This window comes from Camelus dromedarius, chromosome 7 (assembly GCF_036321535.1).
Source record: "Camelus dromedarius isolate mCamDro1 chromosome 7, mCamDro1.pat, whole genome shotgun sequence".
NCBI lineage: Eukaryota > Metazoa > Chordata > Mammalia > Artiodactyla > Camelidae > Camelus > Camelus dromedarius.
This window is the reverse complement of record NC_087442.1, coordinates 60,985,549-61,005,204: the sequence shown is the minus strand read 5'-3', so window position 1 is coordinate 61,005,204 and position 19,656 is coordinate 60,985,549. Positions and strand designations below refer to the sequence as shown.

At 40.5% G+C, this 19,656-nt stretch overlaps 1 long non-coding RNA gene across 1 annotated transcript in view; it reads right to left on the bottom strand.

Moving 5' to 3' along the window:
* The window catches only part of LOC105088733 (uncharacterized), a 155,807-nt gene extending 136,619 nt beyond the window's left edge, over positions 1-19,188 (bottom strand). The window contains exon 1 of the long non-coding RNA XR_010381694.1: positions 19,051-19,188. This is a non-coding gene — a long non-coding RNA (uncharacterized LOC105088733). The remainder of the gene's footprint in view (positions 1-19,050) is intronic.
* Positions 19,189-19,656: the final 468 nt, after the last annotated feature.

The following is a 19,656-nucleotide window of genomic DNA, read 5'->3' as shown; positions in this document are numbered from 1 at the left end:
ATAATTAACCCACTGTATGCTATATACAAAAATTAAGAGAGAAAATCCAAGAGTTCTCATCACAAGAAAAAAATTTTTTTCTATTTCTTTAATTTTGTACCTATATGAGATAATGGATGTTCACTAAACTTATTGTGATAATCATTTCATTATGTATGTAAGTCCAATCATTATTTTATACACTAAAGTTAGAGTTCTTTATGTCAATTATATCTCAATTAAAAAAAAGATTACCAAAGGGATTAGTGATATAAGAGAAGGGCAGTTTATGAGTATTAGATATTTTTCTACTAAATTATTTGCTTTATAATTTTTTAAAACACACAATTCTGGATATTCACAAGCTAAGACAAGGAGTGAAAATTTTCCTGTAGGTCAACAATATGAGGATTAGAGAATGGAAATTATAAAAACAACCAAAACCTTCCAATGAATGGTAGTAATACATATAGAGAGAAGAGTGAGTTTTATTTGATCTGATTAAGAGCTGAAGTTCCAAGTTAATTCTCAAAGATTTTTTGAAACTTAGAAATGTTTTTCAAGAAGTCTAAGGTAAATTTTACTCATGTATAACTGAAAAATTGTGCTATACACTGGAATTTGACACAACATTGTGAAATGACTATGACTCAACAAAAATAATGTTAAAAAAAGTCTAAGGTAAATTTTAAAGGTCAAATAAGCACCAGATTTTACCATTTCTCCCTAGTTTCTCTCATCAGGGTTGACTAGCAAATACTAGTCAAATTTCTCTTGCCACCATCAAGACCACCTGGACTCCGTGTCCTAGACACCCTTCTTTCAGCAAGCAATGAGTCATGATTTCAGTTATTCCCATATATACTGTCAAAGAAAAGCTACAAGGGCAGCTGTAAAGATAACCCCTATTATGGCTCAGATCCTAAAAGACATTTTATGGGCAGATCTTTCACTAAAATCTTTTTTAAGTCCCTTTGAATTGGCATATTGCCAGAGAGGGGTTAATATTCCTGATCATTTGTTTTAGCCTAAAACACACAAACACACACACACACACTTGCACTAATATCAAAATCTGTAGGAAGACGAGTTTTTCAAGTTTATTGACATTTAGCCACTTGGAGGAAAACTGGCAGATTCATTCCAAAGTAATTAATTTTTGCTGAAAACACTCAGAGGTCTGTTTTCCCAAAGCAACCCTGAGAGCCATGCACTGCACTGGTAAGGGCATACTTCATTGGATGCCATCATTACTTTCCATCTGGCAACAGGTGGCCATTAATATGAAATGTTAAACTAATACTGAAATGAAATCCTTGCATAATCAGTGATTTTGGAGAGGACATAAGTGTTTGAAAGTCTGAAAACTGCTCATTTCTCTAAACAAGCAAGCCTTCATTTCAAAGTCTTCAAAAAAGAGAAAATGAGCCACTGGTATCAGCTATAAAAAAGTGGTTACTTTTTGCCATTTACAGAAATTAAATCAACTGGAAAAGTGAAATGTAGAATTGAAATCCTTCTGGCTAAATGCAGGGTAAGTGCTGTGATAGCCCACCACAACCACGGGGGTCTGAGGGTCGTGGCGCCCCACGCAATGATGGAGTCCAGTGAAGCGTGCCCTTAAATGTGTATTATTAAGTGAAAAAAGCCAATCTAAAAGTCTCCATACTATACGATCCCAAGTATATGACATTCTGGAAAAGGCAAAAATATGGAGACAACACAAAGATGAGTGGTCGCCAGGGTTTGCAGAGTGGGGAAGGATGAACAGGCTAAGGACAGAGGATCTTTAAGGCAGTAAAAATGCTCTGTATGATACCATAAGGATGGAAACATGACATTATGTATTTATTCAAACCTTTAATGTACAGCTCCAAGTGTGATCCTTAACGTAGACTATGGACTTTGTGTGATGATAATGTGTCAACGTAGGTTCATCAGTTGTAACAAATGTACCACCCGGGTGGGGGATGTTGATAATGGGGGAGGCCACGCATGTCGGGGAGCAAGAGGTAGGTGGGAAATCTCTGAAAATTCCCCTCAATTTTGCTGTGAACCTAAAACTGCTCTAAAAAAATAAAGTCTCAGTAAAAGAAATATTCTAAGCAAAGAAGAACCACTGGATTATGTGTCCATCCTCTATATGTCATGTTTATTTGGATCTCTAATGCAAGTATATCTACTGAAGCAATCTCAATGCTTTAGGGGTACATCCTGTAAACAATAGGAGGTCAGGAACAAAATGCCTAGATTTCTGACATTCCTAAATGGTCAGTCGTGTGCACACGTATGTACGGTTGAGCATGCCTCTGCAGGCCACGCTCACCACTACAGCAGATCACGCAAGTATTTGACTTGTACGTCTGATAAAACACAAACTGAAACTTGAGAGAAACTTGTGAGAAGGCTGCACCACTCTACGCTGGGCTGGAACTATGAAAAACAAACCTGGATGTTGAGTCTACAGAGCAGTAGAGTCAGTGAACCCTAATAAGAAAAATATTCTGCCCTTACCCTTATAGAATGCCTTGTGAAAAGCAAGGTCTGTTAAAATCACGTTCTTCCATTTCAACAAGTCCCTCTGATGCAAAAGAGCCTGACTACCCAGCCTGTTGTCTCTTCTCACCAGGAAGCCTACTGCTTATTTCTGTTATGTTTGTCTCAGGTTTGAAGTTTGCCAAGATCACAAACTGCTAGAACAACCTTTCTCTTTTTAATTTCCTTCTTTCCCAACTAAATCCTTAATTGTCAAAAAATATTAAAATGGAGATAATCTCTCATTGGAGCATTTGTGAAAATTGCAGAGTCCTCAGTGACTTCCGGTGTGACCGGGACCAGCTGCTGATAGCAACTTAGATAACAATGCGTTTCAAACAGCTAATCTAGTGAGGCTTTCTAAAAATATTAGTAATAAAGTCCAAGTGATTTAATTTCTCTAGCTGAGTATAACGCAAGCTCACTGACTCCGTGCGTCATCGGGCTCTGGTTGCTAGGAAATCCGTGAATAGAACTTAATATGCATTCAGCAACACAGCAACAGGCTGCAGACGCAATTTATCTCCATGGATGCTCCCTCAGTTGCCTTTGAAATGACATTAAGATAACTTTGAAGCATTCGAGACAAGTCAGAGTTGGCGAACACAAAGGAAACAAGCCATTTTTGGAGAACCATCTGGACTTCCGGCACAGCTCTGTGAAGGTCACACTCCTCGGGCTGTGCGTATCTAAGTGTACATCCCGTGTAGGTAGGAATTAGGAGGTAGGGAGCCAAGGCCGTATCTTGAGGAGTGAATGAGGGGCCAAGAATGATGCAGCCGTGTGGGGTCTGGGAGGCAGATGCATCTAAAATCAAATTCTAGGTCGGTAATAGACTAGCTTGGGTACAGAAATTTTTCTGAGCTTCAGTTTCCTCTTCTACAAAATGAGAGTAACAGTACTCACCTCACAGAATGATTGGGAGCTATAGATGTGTGTATCTAAAGTCCTTGACATAAACAGCAGTGCAACTATTGACATGACACAAAATATTAACAAAAGTAGGAGAAGTGGAAGTGGAAATAGCAGTGGTAGACTTAGCAGCATCACAGCAGCGGAAACAGTAGTTACTGCTATCAGTCCTATGCCACCTGGATATCCTCCACTGCTGCCACTACTGGAGATAACTGTGTAAGAAGAGAAGAATCCTTTAGCTTCAAAGCTTTGCACTAACATCGTGACCTAAAGACAAACTAAAAGCGATGTACTTCTGGCAACTAGTTTATAAAGAGCCCTAGAGCAATCAGTTTCACCAAATCTCACTGCCTTTCATACTATTATCACTATTGCCTGCAGAACAAAGCATGTGGATGATGGCGCCACTGCCTGGTAGGACAATTTGTTGGTGGCAGAACTTTGACTTATTGTTGCCCAAGTCCCAGAATTCACGCTATGAAGAATTCCTTGTTTTTACATCAGAGATGACAGAGATGAGAAGGACTTCAGAAGTATACACTCCTTCCATAGCTCTCTCTTCCTTCATCAATTGGTCAAGAAAACATTTTAAACAACTTGACTGTTAATCTATTCGAAGGCACTGTGCAAGATCTGATCAGAGCAATCTTCCACGTGATGGGTAACGTTTACCCTAACTGATAGGAAGAGAAGTTAAGCAACCCATGTGATTTAGAAAAGTAAACTCCTCCAATATTTCCCCAGTGTGACTTGAAACTCCATGCATCCACTTCTTTGCTCATTCCTAGGAAAGTTCCAGGTCTGTCCCCTTTCTAGGTTCTGAACCAATGATAAGCTTCCCTGAACCCTAAATGAAGACTCGTTTGATTTTAAATCATGGAAGCAAACACTTCTTTTCTTAAAGGATCCCAGCAGATGACGCTGCATGAAAATTGTCTTACATATGTAACTGGAAGGATTTTTCCCCAATTCTTCCGCCTCTCTGCCTAGAAATGCCCTCTTACAGCTGTACGTGGCAAAGCAACTACATTAAAAATATTTTGGGCATGCAGTGCTCCACATAAGAGAAATACTTCTTAGGGAAAGACAGATTATGAAGTTTACAGATAGGACTCTAGGACAACTTGTGAGGCATTCAAAGCTTGCCTCCTTTCCTTCCATTTTCAGGCCTCCACCAAGAGTTTCTTGACAGCAAGTTGTTCTTTTCTGGGGACAAAGTGTCCAGGGTCACTGGAGGACAGAGATTTCCACCTGAAGATACAAAAAGGAGGAACTGGAGGATATCAAGAGGTAGTCTGTCTGTGTCTCAGGCACTGCGGGGATTGTTCTGATCATCGTGACATTTCTGCAATTCCTGGTTATCCTACACGAAAATCACTGAATAGTCATCTCAATATTGAAAGCACAAAACTTTCTGGCAGCTCTATCAAAACTTTCCCTACGTAGAGATCCATTGTTAGGGGTGACTGAAGTCATGGGTCAGCTGAGTCTGTGCTCTCCGCCACAGAATAGGAGCCTGGTCTCCAAGCCCATGCTGAGGTTGGTTTCTAATTCCACCCCTAGAAAATGAGGATTTTTGAAAAAGATCCCTTCTTTTTTTTCCAGCAAGTGTGAAAAATTAGGGACTTCATTTGCCTGTTGTTTTTATTTTCTACTCTCTGCACAGAGAAGAGCGTGAAACATATCAAAGAAGTAAGAGGGTATCCAAGAAGATTTGACTTACTTAAACAGTGTGTCCTAGTTCAAGGGCGGTGCCCTCTGCTTAAATGCATTTAGAAGTACTCACACGTTACATGGATTCAGGAAATAAAAAGTCATAAGTGACATCTAGACACCTGGTTTTTAAAAAGTAGTTTGGCTTGAAATTTTTCAGTTTGAACAGGAAGTAGTGGAGTGAAAGGGCTGAGAGGGGACTGGGTTTGGTCCCAGGTCTGGCCTCTGCTGGCAGGGCGGCTGTCTGGTGGGCATGGAGCTTTGCCAAGCTTCAATTCTTCATCTGAGAAATGGAAAAATTCAACCTTCTGAGATAGTTGAGTCTGTTACAGACAAGAAAACTCACTCTCAGGAAGTCTCAAGAACTGCCATGTTCACAAAGCTCATCAGAAAGGAGCCAAGATTCAAAACTCAGGTCAGCTTCCTCCAAGAATGACCGCCAACCTGTGCTCTGTGGTCACCTGCCAGGTGTTGGGGTGGGGAGGGATGTAAGTGGCAAATGAGCAGGGATCCAGAATCTTCCACTCCAACCTCAGCAAAAGCAGCTCTACAGAGATCATTTGTATATACTGAGTTTCTGTATACAATTTTGTTCAGGAAATTATTCCCTAGCTAAGGGATACATTGAAAACCTCTCCTGTATTGTGCTGCCTTCCAGCATATGCCTTCAGTTTCTAGAACAGTGCTATTCCAATAGGATTTCCAGCCATGATGGAAACATTCCCTACCTGCCTTGTTCAGTACAGTAGCCAGTAGCCATTTGTGGCTATTGAACACTTACAACGTGGGTAGAGTTATAAGCAAATGAATTTATTATAAAGTAGAACCACCCCCCTTCTCCTGGGCTGTGTCCTTCTCCCACCTCCCCTGGCAGAAGCCCAGGCACCTGGGTTTTAGTCTCTGCTGGTCAACTGACCCCACCCCAAAGGAAGAAGGGCCTGGATCAGGGGGGGAAGGTCAAGGAGAAGCCCCCACTTCAAATCACAGCTCAGAGAAGTGAGAAAGTCTTCAAGTCAAATGTCTGTCTCTAATGTATTATTGTTACAGCTAACTTCTTCCTCAGCGACTGAATAAACACAAAATCAGATTTCTTTTTTTTAAACCTGATTTCCAAAGAAACCAGTGCATTCATAGCTCAATTCTCTTCCCATAGGCGTACCCGCCCCGCCCCCTTCCATATCTCAGTGAATCAAGAATCAGGCCACCTGACAGCAGAGGCTGGAGCAATCATTTCTCATATTGTCACCGGATGAATGCCTGAACAATGCTTCATTTAAACAAAATCTGAGTCCCGCAGCTTCAAAATGCCAGTACCTTTCCCCCAACCAATTCCACAGTGAGTCTGCATTAATTCATTCAGACACACTGGAGTTAGACATTAAAATACAAATAGTCTGAGCTAGATTATTCCTCTCCCTTGGAATAAAAAGGGGTCAATGGATCAAAGCTGGAAGATATAATTCAGCACCCAGACAGAAATAAGACTTGTTAAGATAGAATTCTCTAGGGAGACTGCTTACCCAATTTTGCCCCCCAGAATCTAGACTGCCATCATTGCACAGGGCCCCCCAAATCCTCTATGCCAGGCATCTTCACAGGTCCTTGGGGTACACTAATAACAAATCTCTGCTCTCACAGAGCTGAGATTTAATAAGCAATTAAATAAGCAAGAAAATTTGTAAGTTTGTGACATTAGGAGCTATGAAGGAAACAAACGGGACCATGTTGAGACGGGGTGCAGCTCCTTTTAATTGAGTGGTCCTGTAAGGTATTTCTGAGAAGGTGATGTTGACATTGAGACCTGAGGCAGGAGCAGGAGCAGGAGCAAGTCGTGGAGTTTGCTTGGTGATGAGGACCAAATGGAGCACTGGAAAGCAAAAGGCCGAGTCAGAGAAGAGACTGCCATGATGGAGGAAATGTGCCCAGTGTGGACGAGCTGAGGAGGGAGTGACCAATGGTAGGAGATAAACTTGGGAGGCGGCAGGAACCAGGTTCTCCAAGAAGCTTAGAGAGACGGGGAGGAGGAAGATTCTTTCCCAAGTGCCCTGAAGCAGATGGTGACAGGGTTATAAGCAGGACTTCGTGAAAATGACAACGGGGATTTTTGAGAATGAGAGAGTCAGGAAGTCAGGTCCTCTTGATGAGGTAGGAGGAAACTCTTAGCACGTGCTTAAGGAAAGCATTCTAGGCCCAACTGTCTTTTGCTTCTGAGTCTCACTCCTCAGACTTCCCACACCAGCCACACCAGCCACACCAGCCACACCTGCCCCTGCAGAGCCTCATCCTTTGCCCCCGCTTGCTGTACAGTCCTGATGTTCTAAGCCTCATCAAATCCCTGCTTTTCTTCCACCTAGAATGAGCTTCTCCATATACCCACACGCCGCACACTTCCTTGCTTTTTCCAGGTTTCTGTTCCAATTTCACATTTTCAGTGAGGATTTCTTTGGCCACCCAACCCAAAACAGAACCCTTTCTCCTTCTCTCTTTCTCAATCCCCCTTAGTCTGCTGGATGCATCTTTATTTTTCTTTATAGCAAGAAGCACCACATGTTCTACGTGTGTCTGTTTATTGTCAATCTCCTGTGAATACAATAGAAGCTTCTGGAGGGTATGACCTTTGCTTGTGTCATTCATTCTTTCATCCTCCATGTCTCTATCAGTGTCTGGCACATAGTATGTGACTGATAAGTCTATGCTAAATGAAGTACCGCAGTCACACCTTGTCCTTTTATACCTGAGAGCCCAGAATTTGATGCAGGTAAACCTGGCACCAGTCAGCATCTTCTGCAGTGGGAGGAGGAGAGGAAGCCCATTCCAGAAGGGAAATCACCTCTTGCTCAGACACTAAACTCAAAATAGACGCCGCCGGTGTGCACGTGCCTCATGCAACCCCTCAGCTTTCCCCATGGAGAAGCAGCTCAGGAGCCATACTGGTTCAGTATTTCATGCCAGTATCTTCTACAAGTCTACCTTGAAAGACATTTTTCCTTGAAGAGATTAATATGGATCAGCAAGAAGAAGTGAAAACACTCTATTGTAGTTGTATTAAAAGCCAAAAAGACACCATAAAAACCAACCTCTGTCCATTATATTACAGTTTTCTCCATGGAAGACACCATAATTGTTCAGCAGGGCACCCACAGCACCAAGGAACCTAGCAGGCTCTCACTACATATTTGCTGTGTAACAAGCACTTGAGTTGAGGAGACATGATTTACACACAGAAAATCAACTGGAGAGCAAGCCCAGCACAAAAGGAGTTGAAAGCCAGGATTCCCCACTTTATCTAAGCCCTCCAAGCAGAAGTCACACTCAGAAAAATGAGTTCTCCAATGTACAAGGCTTGCCTCCTCCAGGAAGCCTTCCTGAACTGATCAAGTACAAACTAGATTCCTATTGATTTCATAACTGCTGCCATACCTCACATAAGTTAGCAGTTTTCCAATACTTTAAAACAAGGACTACTTGTCTCCAAGACTAATATCCTTGAAAGTCAAATATCAAATATTTATATCACATATTCTTCTACATGCCAGCCCCGTGCCCAAAACCATGTGGGGAATGTAAGTAGTAGAGACAGTATTTTCTAGGTGTACTGTGGCTAATTAACAAGCAATCTTTTTCCATTTTCATTTCTCTAAACCATAAGCAACTTAACTATGTTTTCCCTCTCTTATTTGCATATCTACTTAACAATGTCATCGTGTTTTACATATATATGTTCATTTTGCTTACACAAAGTGAAGCTATTTTCCTACAATCACCAGAATACTGTTAACATCCAGAGCCTGGAGTTTCCCATCTGGTAGCAAATCCCACAACAAAGAGCCTTTTGGAAGCTTGGTTAATCCTTAAAAGAGATGTATTTCACAACTCAACTTTTATCTGATGTCAACAGAAACATATTTTTACAAAATGTGGCTCGAATGCAAGTATGCTGAATTCCTAGTTTAAAATGCAGAAAGATAGAAGGGGTTGTGGGTAAATTTAAATTTTTAAATTAAAAAAAAAAAATTTGAAGAGTAGTCTCATTAGTCGAAGCCCCTTGGATGGCCCTGAGCCATGACTCCCTGTGGCCCAGGCTATAAACAGAAGAGCTTCCAGTCAATAATGTGGCCAACATTTTTTAAGCCTCTTCTCTGGGTAAGACCCCCTGCTCGAAGTTTGGTGCGGCATACTCTACTGGGAAAGATAGAAAAAAGCCAATAGAAGCATGCAAGCAAGATGAATCCTTTCTTTTTTCCTTAGGTCACTATTTTACTCTTTCTGTTCTCTCCCTAAATCTCTAAGCCTCTTCCCTACCTCTCAGTCTCAACTTAACTGGCTTCTCATTTCACTCAGGGGGAAAAAAAAGGAACAAGAAGTGAATTTGCAAACACACCACCACCACCATCATGACCACCATCTACCAAGATACCAGCATCTGAGCCCATCTACTCTGACTCTGCTCCCATTGCAGTGGTTAAGTGGTCAGTGCTCCTATCTAAGGCCAACCTCTCTTTTGCCTATTAAAGGACATTGCTGCTGCAGTTGTCCTCTCGCATAGGTCATCAACTTTTCTGTCTCTAACAGACTAATCCATCACCACACAAACAAATGCAGGATCTCTCACTCACATGTCCTCTAGCCACTTCCTGAGTTCTCTGTCTCCCTTTACACTGTGACACTAGAAATAATGGTCTATATTTGTTGTCTCCACTCTTCTCTCATTCAACTCCCTTCACGAATAATGAATTCACCAGTCACGGAGTCCCCATTGAGCAGGTCACTGCTGACCCAAAGGCAAATTCTTAGTCAGCAACATTGACACATTTGGGCACTTTCTTCCTGAAATGCCTTCTTCACTTAGCACTGTCTCTTGGGTCTCCTTCCATCTCAATGGCTGCTCACCCCCAGTTTCTTGTGCTAGCTTTTCGTCATCTTTCCAACATACAAGTGTCCCAGGTTTCAGTTCTCAGACCTCTTGGTTTTTCCATTCTCATTCAATCTAAGGACTTTAAAGTCTGTTCCCAAATGAGCAGGGACACTGGCAATTCCAAAAATATACACCCTCCCTGCCCCATATATTAGACTCATAGACACATCTACCTGTATCACATTTCCATGTGTATATCCAATAGCATGTCATGCTCAACAAGTCCAAAGCTGAACTCATGATTTTACCCTCAAACCTGCTCCTCTCCCCGTCTTTGTCAAGTAAATGGCAAATCTATCATTCGAGTTTCTCAGGCCAAAATATAAGAATATAAACTCCTTGGGGACAGGGTCTTTGTGCAGTTTATCTTCTGCATCTATAACAGTGTCTGGCATTGCAGGTAACTGACAAATACAAGCTAAATGAGGAATACTATGGAGGTCTAAGTAAAGTACATAGGAATGGTCACTAATTCTAAATTTAAGGCACGAGGAGGCAGAGAAATTTGGAAATGCTTCATTAAAAAAGAATTTTAATTTGGTCTGGAAGGATTAGCAAGAATTTGACAAGAAAATAAGGGGAAACATTCTTCGGAGAGGGAACAGCATAAGCGAATATAAAAAGATGTGAAAATGTGTGTTATGTTTAGAGAGCCAGAACCATGTCACTGAGGTATAGAGTAAATCACAGAGCCCACTGGGAGGTAATTCTGGCAGAGTACTTTAAGGCTGGATCTTGGAGAGTTTTGTTATGAAATTTGGAATTTATTTTATAGGCAAAATAAAGCTGTGAAGATTTTTAAGCAGAGGAATAATACCTCAGAGCACAGTGTTAGGGATATAGTAGATGATTAATAAATGTGCCCAGGGCAACAAAATCAGGAGCACTTTGTTTGGTTGTTGATGGGTAATAGATTGGGGATGTCAGGGGGAGAGTACGACGAGAGTATGGGAATCTGTGCTGATAGTTACAGCACATGGGAAAGCCTGCACTAAACCGTGATACTAAGAATGGCCAGTAGAGGGCAGCTGTAGAAGAGGCTGTGGAAACAATTGCTGATGGCCCACTAAGGGTGAAGAAGGACAAATGAGAATCACAAAAGGTTACTAACTTCCTGACTTCTTCCCTGACACCCTGAAATCTTTTAGAACAACTGGAGGAAGTGCCTCCCAAATTCCTGGCTCTCTCAGATACTGAGAGCCAGACAAGGAAGAGACCGGCGATAGGCAAGCACTGGCTCCAGACATTGGATCAAAGTCGGTTCCCAGGGCTTACTCTCATTTTCTCTGCTCAGTGATCCCATGTGGAAGTCAAACAGCCGTTTCCCCACTATTCTGGCATTACTTTTAGGTGGGATTCCACCACAGAGGACTTAGCTGAAGGTAGAATAAGTGGTATGCCAAAGATGGGAGGTGAGAGAAAATTTCACTATGACTAAATTTTGCTGATAATCAGCCTGGCTTCCAAGAAAGAAAAGAAAATTCTTTCTCTCTCCCTACTGCATCATATAGCTCGATTCTGCTGAACACCCAATTCTTGCTTGTCCTTTTAGTTTTATATTAAGTTATATTATGGTTTAAAGAGAGTTGGAGGCAGAAGCTAGTTGGAAAACTCAACAGCATTCATAAAACTATTAGTATTGAGAAGAATGTGTTGAGTTTCAAACTATAAATTTATAAGTAAACTTTTGGTACTTAGTCCATTAACACAAGAAATAGGATTTCTTACTCTGTTCTTTGTGTCTTGTATTTCCACTCCTCTATCAGTTATTCATTATTACGCAGCTTCTAAGATGGCACAAAGTTAACAGTAACAATTATACTAATGGTAGAGTGAGCTATTAAAATTTATCTTTATAGTCACTATATTTGTGGTGATAATTATAGTTATGACTAACTGTGATTATAGCAGCCATTGTAATCATAATAACCTCAAGGATGGTTTAATGCTAATAGCTCCATCATAAAGAAATTAGAATATAGAACTGTAACTGGATACACTTATGATTGTAACGCAAAAGAATATATGTGGATATTAGGTTGATAAATGTTAGCTTTCTCTATGAAACTAAAGCAAAGAAAATTTTGCCAAGCTCAAGACTTGATTCAGATCTGCTTTAGGCCTCCTGACAAAAAATGGGTATCATTCTTGAAATTAAATGCCTTACACTGAACCTAATTTGAGATTTAGGGAATGTATTGATAAGAGATTGGGACTGTATTTAATTCCAAGTGGGCCAGAGGAAGGAAGTATCCTCTCTGAACCCCATGGACCACAGTCCTTGAAGCACACTAATGAAAGTAACTGCCCAGCCATCAAGACCTATGAAAATGCCTAGAAATGCATTTCTATTGAAAAGACTCCTCTTTTCGTGTCTCTTCATACAACATACGGCCACTCTGGGAAACTTGTCAGTTTTACGACAACCATGAACTATGTGTGACTGACAATTGTAGGAGTGAATGGATGAGATTTTGCAATTCATAAATCTTATAAAAATTGGTATCATTGCCCACTGATTATTTGTCCTTAACTCTCTCTAACCTTACTTCTTCCTCCGTCCCAGAAAGATGCCACTTTAAAAAAAAATGCCATGAATAACATGAGAAAGCCATTAATTCGGAGTGAGTTAGTTCACCTTTAGGCTGTCACCTTCTACAAAGGTAGAAGAAGACAAACTGAGCCAATACCATCTTTATTAGATAGAAGAAAATGTCAAGCACCATGCTTTTAAAATAAACACAAGATATACTCATTTTCACACATATTTGCTACAGATGGAATTTTCATTTAATGACGGAAATTTCATTTAATTGTGGACCCTGGCCAAGGGCTTTAAATACCAAGAAGACATCATCATATGAGACAGCCTTACTAATAAAGCAGCCACACAGAGACAGCAAGAACCCCATCAAAGCTGGTCTCTGATGAAATATTTGATGATTAGAATGACATCAAGTTGCTCCATTTGAACTAACATACATTGTTATGGAATCATAATAAAAGCATGGCATAATGAGAATTCTCAAGGGAGTTAAGAATAATTCTTAACAATTCAGAAAATTCTGATGGAGAAGGGAAGGAAGGGATGATTTTTTTTCAGTGGTATGAACTTAAATAAGCTTCAGTTATATCATGGGTGATGAGCATAAGAAATCTTGAATGGATTCCCAATCTGCAGTGAATACGCCAGCCAAGAATTTTCCAAAGTTTTGTTGGCTATCCAAACTCAGAAGGATCTCCAGCCTCAGAGGCCCTCTCACCAGTAGAGGATGCTGTTCTTCCATGCATAGCAAGCCCCCCACCAACCCCAACTCCATCCAGAAAGCAGCCCATATGCGAAAGGATTCCTTTTGGGCCATTTTGTGTAAGTGGTGTGGCTCTGCACTTCAGAGAAGGGAATCTTTTATTCGCCTAAAGTTAATTTAGACATGTTCATGGCGATTTCTAAATCTATCAATTTTAAGGAAGTGAAAACACTGGAGTGCAGTGGGAATGAGCTAAATGCTGCCTAAAACACAAACATCAGACACGATTTTCTCTTCTGTGAATTTCTAGCTCCCCATTAGTGAATCTGAAAACAATGCCTTTCAGTGGAGGGAGGATGCTTCTTGAATTGATCAGAATTTCCCTCCTGTGAATGAGGCCAAAGTAAAGGCTGGGGGCTGTAGAACAAATAAAAACAAGACAGTCATTCAAATTAATAATAATATATTTTTTAAAGAGCTGAAGGGGGAAAATTTGTCTCCAAAGGAAAATGAAAAAAAAAAAGAGAGAGAGAGAGAGAAGATGAGATTTGCCAGGAGGGAAGCGAAGATAAAATATAAAAGCCAAGAAAATGAGTATAATATAAAGGAAAATAAGAAAAAGACTCATTCCTCTGAAAAAAAAGAGCTTGTACAAATACAAGCAGGATAAAATTAGACAGGGACCCTTTCTCTCCCAGTAAGTTACCTTTCATTCATCTGACAAGCATTTCTTGAGTGTCTTGCCCCTGCAGAGAACACTAGAAATGCAGGTACAAAGCTGAATGGCACCCAGGTCTTATTTCCGGGGATCTTAGAATCTAAGAGCAGAGATAAACCATATAGAAAGCATAATAGAAAGAAGAAAGTAATAAATGTCATGAGAGAAATAGGCAGGAAGTATTATTATGACAAGAAGAGTAAAGTTGTCCTTGTGTTGATGGACGAGTAGAGGAAGACCTCATAAAAGGAACAGAGTTTCAGTTTGAATAGGATGAATAGAATTCAATAGGATTTGGGCATCCCTTATAGAAAGAAGAAATGAGGTGACTGAAAGTTCAGCAATGGGAAAGTAATTTGTTTTTTAACTGTGAGTATTTGAGGAGAGAAGGAGTAGGATGCAAGACTGGTGAGAGGCTCATAGAAACCAAGCCCTGAAGGCCCTGGGAAGTCAGCCTAAGAGGTGTAGACTTTACTTTTCAGGCAAAAGTTTCTTAATCTGGGTTTGTGCACAATTTTCAAGGGGCCCGTAAAGCTCCTTTTATATTTTTGTGATTGTGGTTTTTTCCCCACTGGGAAGAGAGCCATTAGTCTTCATCAGATTCTCAAGTGAGTTCATAACTCAAAACAATTTAGAACTTGGGGAAGACATCTCTGATAAGGTATCTGTCCAGCTCACAAAAGCGTCTCTCCTTTTTGGATACTGACCTTGACACACAAGGACCGCAGCCTCTAATAGCCAGAGCTGTACTATCTGACCACGTCGCAAAAGTCACAGCTGAATGAAGTTGGGGCAACAACTCACCCAAGTCGGCCCAGTCAGATCCCAACGGTTTGCAGATATGACTTGAGTAACCCTGAGACTGGATGTATGGGAATCAGAACTCTAGATAAAGTATTCATGAGTTCCTTACTTCCCTGTATCTGCCACTACTTTGATTTCTGCCCTTCATAGTGCTAGACTGTTCAAATCTTTCTTGAATTCTGTGAGATACCCAATATCCTTCCAATATATTTGGGGGGGGGTGGGAGGACTGGCTTCCTTCGTTGTAACCAAGAGAACTTTGATTATTATTCAAACACTGCAATCAGGCAGTCAGAAAGGATTGAAATGTTTGCACAGGAGCAGGACATTAGCTAAAAATTATTTCAGTAACGCCAGAGTTATCTTTAAATGTTTTCTCTACCTTCAATCCTCAACATCAAATCAACACTATCTTTTGCCCATTTTGTTTGCACAAGGTGTCCAGTATCCAGTCTCACTGTAGCTATCCTGGGTCAAGTCCTAATTATTTTTCTCCTAGACCATTGAAATGAGCTTCTAAATGGCCCCACTAAGTCCAGGCTTCAGTCCATTCCTCACACTGATGACGTGTCTTTTGCAACTCATATGAGACCACATGCATCAAAATCAGCTCTAACATATTAGCCCTACACATTTCCAGTTAAAAAAAGAAAGTCTAAACTCTTCAGTCCCGCATGCAAAGCTCTTCACAGTCTAGCCACAACCTACATTTTCAACATCATTAACCACAGATGATACTGTCACAGTCACCAGATTTCATCTCAGATCAAATCACAGGCTTTAGGGCTCTACACAAACTGTTCCCTATGTTTGATGTGACATTTCTCTTCTTCCTGCTCTGGTCATTCAACAGAAGTGTCATCTATGTATCTATGTTGTCCTTCCCTGGTCCATCCAGGCAAAATTTTTCTCCTCATCCTCTGCATTCCTGTAGCAGGGGATTTTATTACAGTTCGACTTATCACAGCCATTTGTTCACCTCTGCCTCCCCACTGTCCTGTAAGGTGCTCAAGAACCTTTATATTAAGAATCTAAAGCCATGCTTTCCCAAAGTGGGTACTTGATCGATATTTAAAGGACATGCAGAAGGAATTGGCAGATGTCAGAATGAACAAAAGTAATAAAGACATAATGTGAGAGGGGAGTGGAGAGGACCTGGTATGGAGTGTGGCTAATCTCAAAACACTTCCAGAAGGCAGGATTGGCCAGTGGTGTCCAAGTCTGGAGAGCAGTGGAGGAAAGGTCAAGCGTGGGGAAAAGTCACTGAATTCAATGATGGGAGGCCACTGTTATGATCTATTCATAATGTGGAGGTGAGGGACTGGAGAAGGTACAGTGCTGGTGTGTGAGGAGGGGGAAGACAACACAAGAGAGAGAAACGGTTTACTTCTTTAGGAAGGCGGGAAATAAAATAAGGTTAACCAGAGGGACAAGTCCAGCGAGGCAGAGAGGGAAATGAGAGTTAGCATGGCCAAGAGACAGAAGAGCCTCCTCTTTGAAATAGAAAATAAGTCTGGATACAGCAATTACTTTGGAAGAAAAATGAGATATCTTAAATCTGAGAACGGCGTAAATAGAAAGGACAGCAGTCCCCAGTGTGATCCGTTCACTCAGCAGCACAAAGAGCACTTCGGTTGCCTCTCTCAAGAACTCTCCCCCAAGCAAAGTTCATCCAATAGAGAGTCAAGACAAAGGTAGAATAACTATAATTTTGTAAATGGGAGACGTTAAGGACATAAAGACAGCAGAGATCACTTGAATTGTATCCGTTTCACGTCAAGGGCACCCTTATAATCACATTTAGTTACACATGGATGGGCTGTGGAAACAGCTGGGTGGACCTTAATTTAATTTAACTAATTGATTTATTGGTTTCATTAATTGCTGTCAAAGGATACAAATACTGTCCCCAAGGGCCACAGTTTAGTTGGTCATCACTACAGCTTCTAGAAAAGTAATTGGATTTCTTAGTTTAGCCCTCGAGGTGAGCTATCAGAGAGCTAGCAGAATTTAACAATATAGTGCCATGGAAAATAAAGACAGAGAACAGCCTATTGATGTAAACAGTGCGTCTTTCTTTCTCATTTCCCTCAGTGACAAGGTCTTTTCCCATTAGTCTTATTTAATTCCTTTTTATCAGAGTAAATTACTTTCATTTCTTCCCAAGCACTCTCTCTACTATCCTTTTCTTTGGATTTCAGCTTTCATTTTTAACCTTGGCTCTTCTCTAATTATCTTAGATGCCATCAAATCTTCTTCATACATAAATGGGATATGAATCAATAAATAATTGATAAAATTGTTAACTCCGAATCTTAAACTGACTGGTTTTTCCCTGTTAAATTGCAGTCTCTGCATATAATGCTAAAGCCCAGAACCTTGAATTAAAGATATTTCTCTTTATTTTTTTAAGTAAAATTAAAATGTCTACCCAATTGCTTTTAATGGAAATACAAGTTTTGAGAAGGAAATAACAGTAATTCAGAATCCCAGATTTATTATCTTTTGATCCTTTCCCTATGTATGCCTAAATCTCAAGGAAAAAGAGCTATAAGTAAAACCTTCAAAAGCTGCTTGCTCTGTGACACACCAGGGCAGAAGCAGCACTTTTAACCATGAAAGAAAATCAGGGAGAAAAATGTTCTCTGTCCATCTCCCCTCTCTCTTTTCCTCCCTTCCTCTCTTCCTTCTCCAGACAGACTTGACATCTCTAGGATTCTAAGGAACCTGTGTCTGTGCCCCATAAAAATTAGCAGCACCATAAACACATGGTAGCTAATGTACTGGGGAAAGTGTAATCATCACTAGATAAGGATGCTAAGCAAAGCACAGAGAAGTGATGTGCAAACATATAGCAATAGTTGAGGGAAGTCACTTATTCCTGCACACACAGGAGACATCCCCCGGAAAGACTTCTCAAAGTATCTGGTAGAAAGATGGGGATCGTGAAGCTGCTTGAGTCTGACATCAGTCATGTAAATAGAAGGAACCAATGAAATTTGAGCCATGGCCATTGATATGACCTCATTCATCTGCCGAGGCTGGTAGAGCCCAGGGACAGGTGTTAAGATTTTCTTAGACTTCAAGAAATACGTCTGTGCCCCATTTCACAGGACGTGTTCTCCTTTCTCCATACCCCTTTTATAATTAATGGATATGCCCGTTACAAAATGCAGATTTCCTTTTAAATATTTAAAATTTGATTCCCAAATTAATTTAGGATTCCATTTATTCTGAGAGCATGGATAAAAATTATCTTATGCTGGCAGGATGAATGCAACCATGTGTATTGTGATTAATGCAGGAATAAGAAGACTGAAGCGCAGGGATAATTTCAATATACCAATGTCAACTCACAGTCTAGAGGAAAGGTTTCGCAAGAGAAACTCTCTGATGTCCAAAGCGCTGCTAGAAGTAAGCATGACTAGTTTAAATCTCGAGTTCTCAACTCTCCTATTTAGTTTGTGGTTTAGCACTGCCTCTCATGTCGTTTTATACTTGAGTAATTTTGTTATAGATATAAATTCCGGCACCTTTCCTTTTAAACCATATTTTTGTTATAATATTAGGGAGCTCCTGGAACACTAGAGTTCAGTTTTTACAAAATAATAATAATATTACTTTAACTGTCTGTAAAATATAGTTTGCTTGCTACAATGACATTCACACTGAATTACAACACAATTTTACATTCTACAGTTTAAGACCCTCAACATGCTTTCAGCTTTTATGACTACGATTTGGTTTTAACTGTACATGTAAAATGTAAATATAGTAACATTTGCTATAATGAACCAAATGATCTAAATGTGCTAAAGAGGGTCAGAAACCTTTGAAAACTACCTCGATCTTTTACAGCCAGTGAACTTCCTCATCAACATCACTGCTAACATCATCTTGTCGGTTGGGGGCCTTTTGACAGAAGAACATGTTAGGCAATGTCTGGTGGAAATATCACAGTGGTGGGGGCTGGAGTGGCTGTGCAGTCACCCAGACTCTCTCTGGGCAATCAGCCCTTCTGATAATAATTCTAAAAACTGATTCATGAGCTCTTAAAACTGGAAAGGCTCTTAGAGATCATCTAATAGAACCCGACTCCCTCAATCGGGACCTGCTTCTAGCCACACGAGGGATCTGGTTCTCCTCTCGTTATTTCCCCTAGTTTTGCTTATACGATACCTCTCCCTGCTCCGAAGCCAGAGCTATAGCAGCGGTCCAAATACCTGTCCCTGTGACGCTTCCAAATTCGACTTCACGTCCATTAACTGAAAGCTGGCATCCGTACAGTGTAACTCTTTTTATTTACTGTGAAGAATGGAAGAGAAAGAGAAGAGAAACTGGACTAAGCCAGAAGCACTTTGCACAAGGAACTAAGGCTGCACAGCTCCAAGGACCAGCTGCCCACTATGCTGCAGCCTTCCCCGGAAACTGCTAGTGAGCTGAGGATTAATCAAAGACGACAAACCGCGAATTGTCTCCAATATGAGGACTCTAAATCCTGCTCATTCTTCAAAACCTAGTTTAAATATCTTCTTATGAACCAATATTAATAATTAATATTATTCCCCCTGAGTCCCAAGCACTTTGTATATATCTCCAGGGTAGTTGTTTAAGAGTCTGGCTTCCAGTGAGATAATGCAGTTTGTTGAGAAAAGTGATTCTATCTTACCATTCTTGTATCTTCAGTGCCTGGAATAGAATAGCTGTCTAATAAATGTCTGAATGTAGAAGAAAATGTCAAAGAAAGACATGAAGAAGATAGCATATTCTTTTTACTGAACATTAGGGAGCATCAGAAAAAGAATGTAACAACAGATCAAATCTCTTCT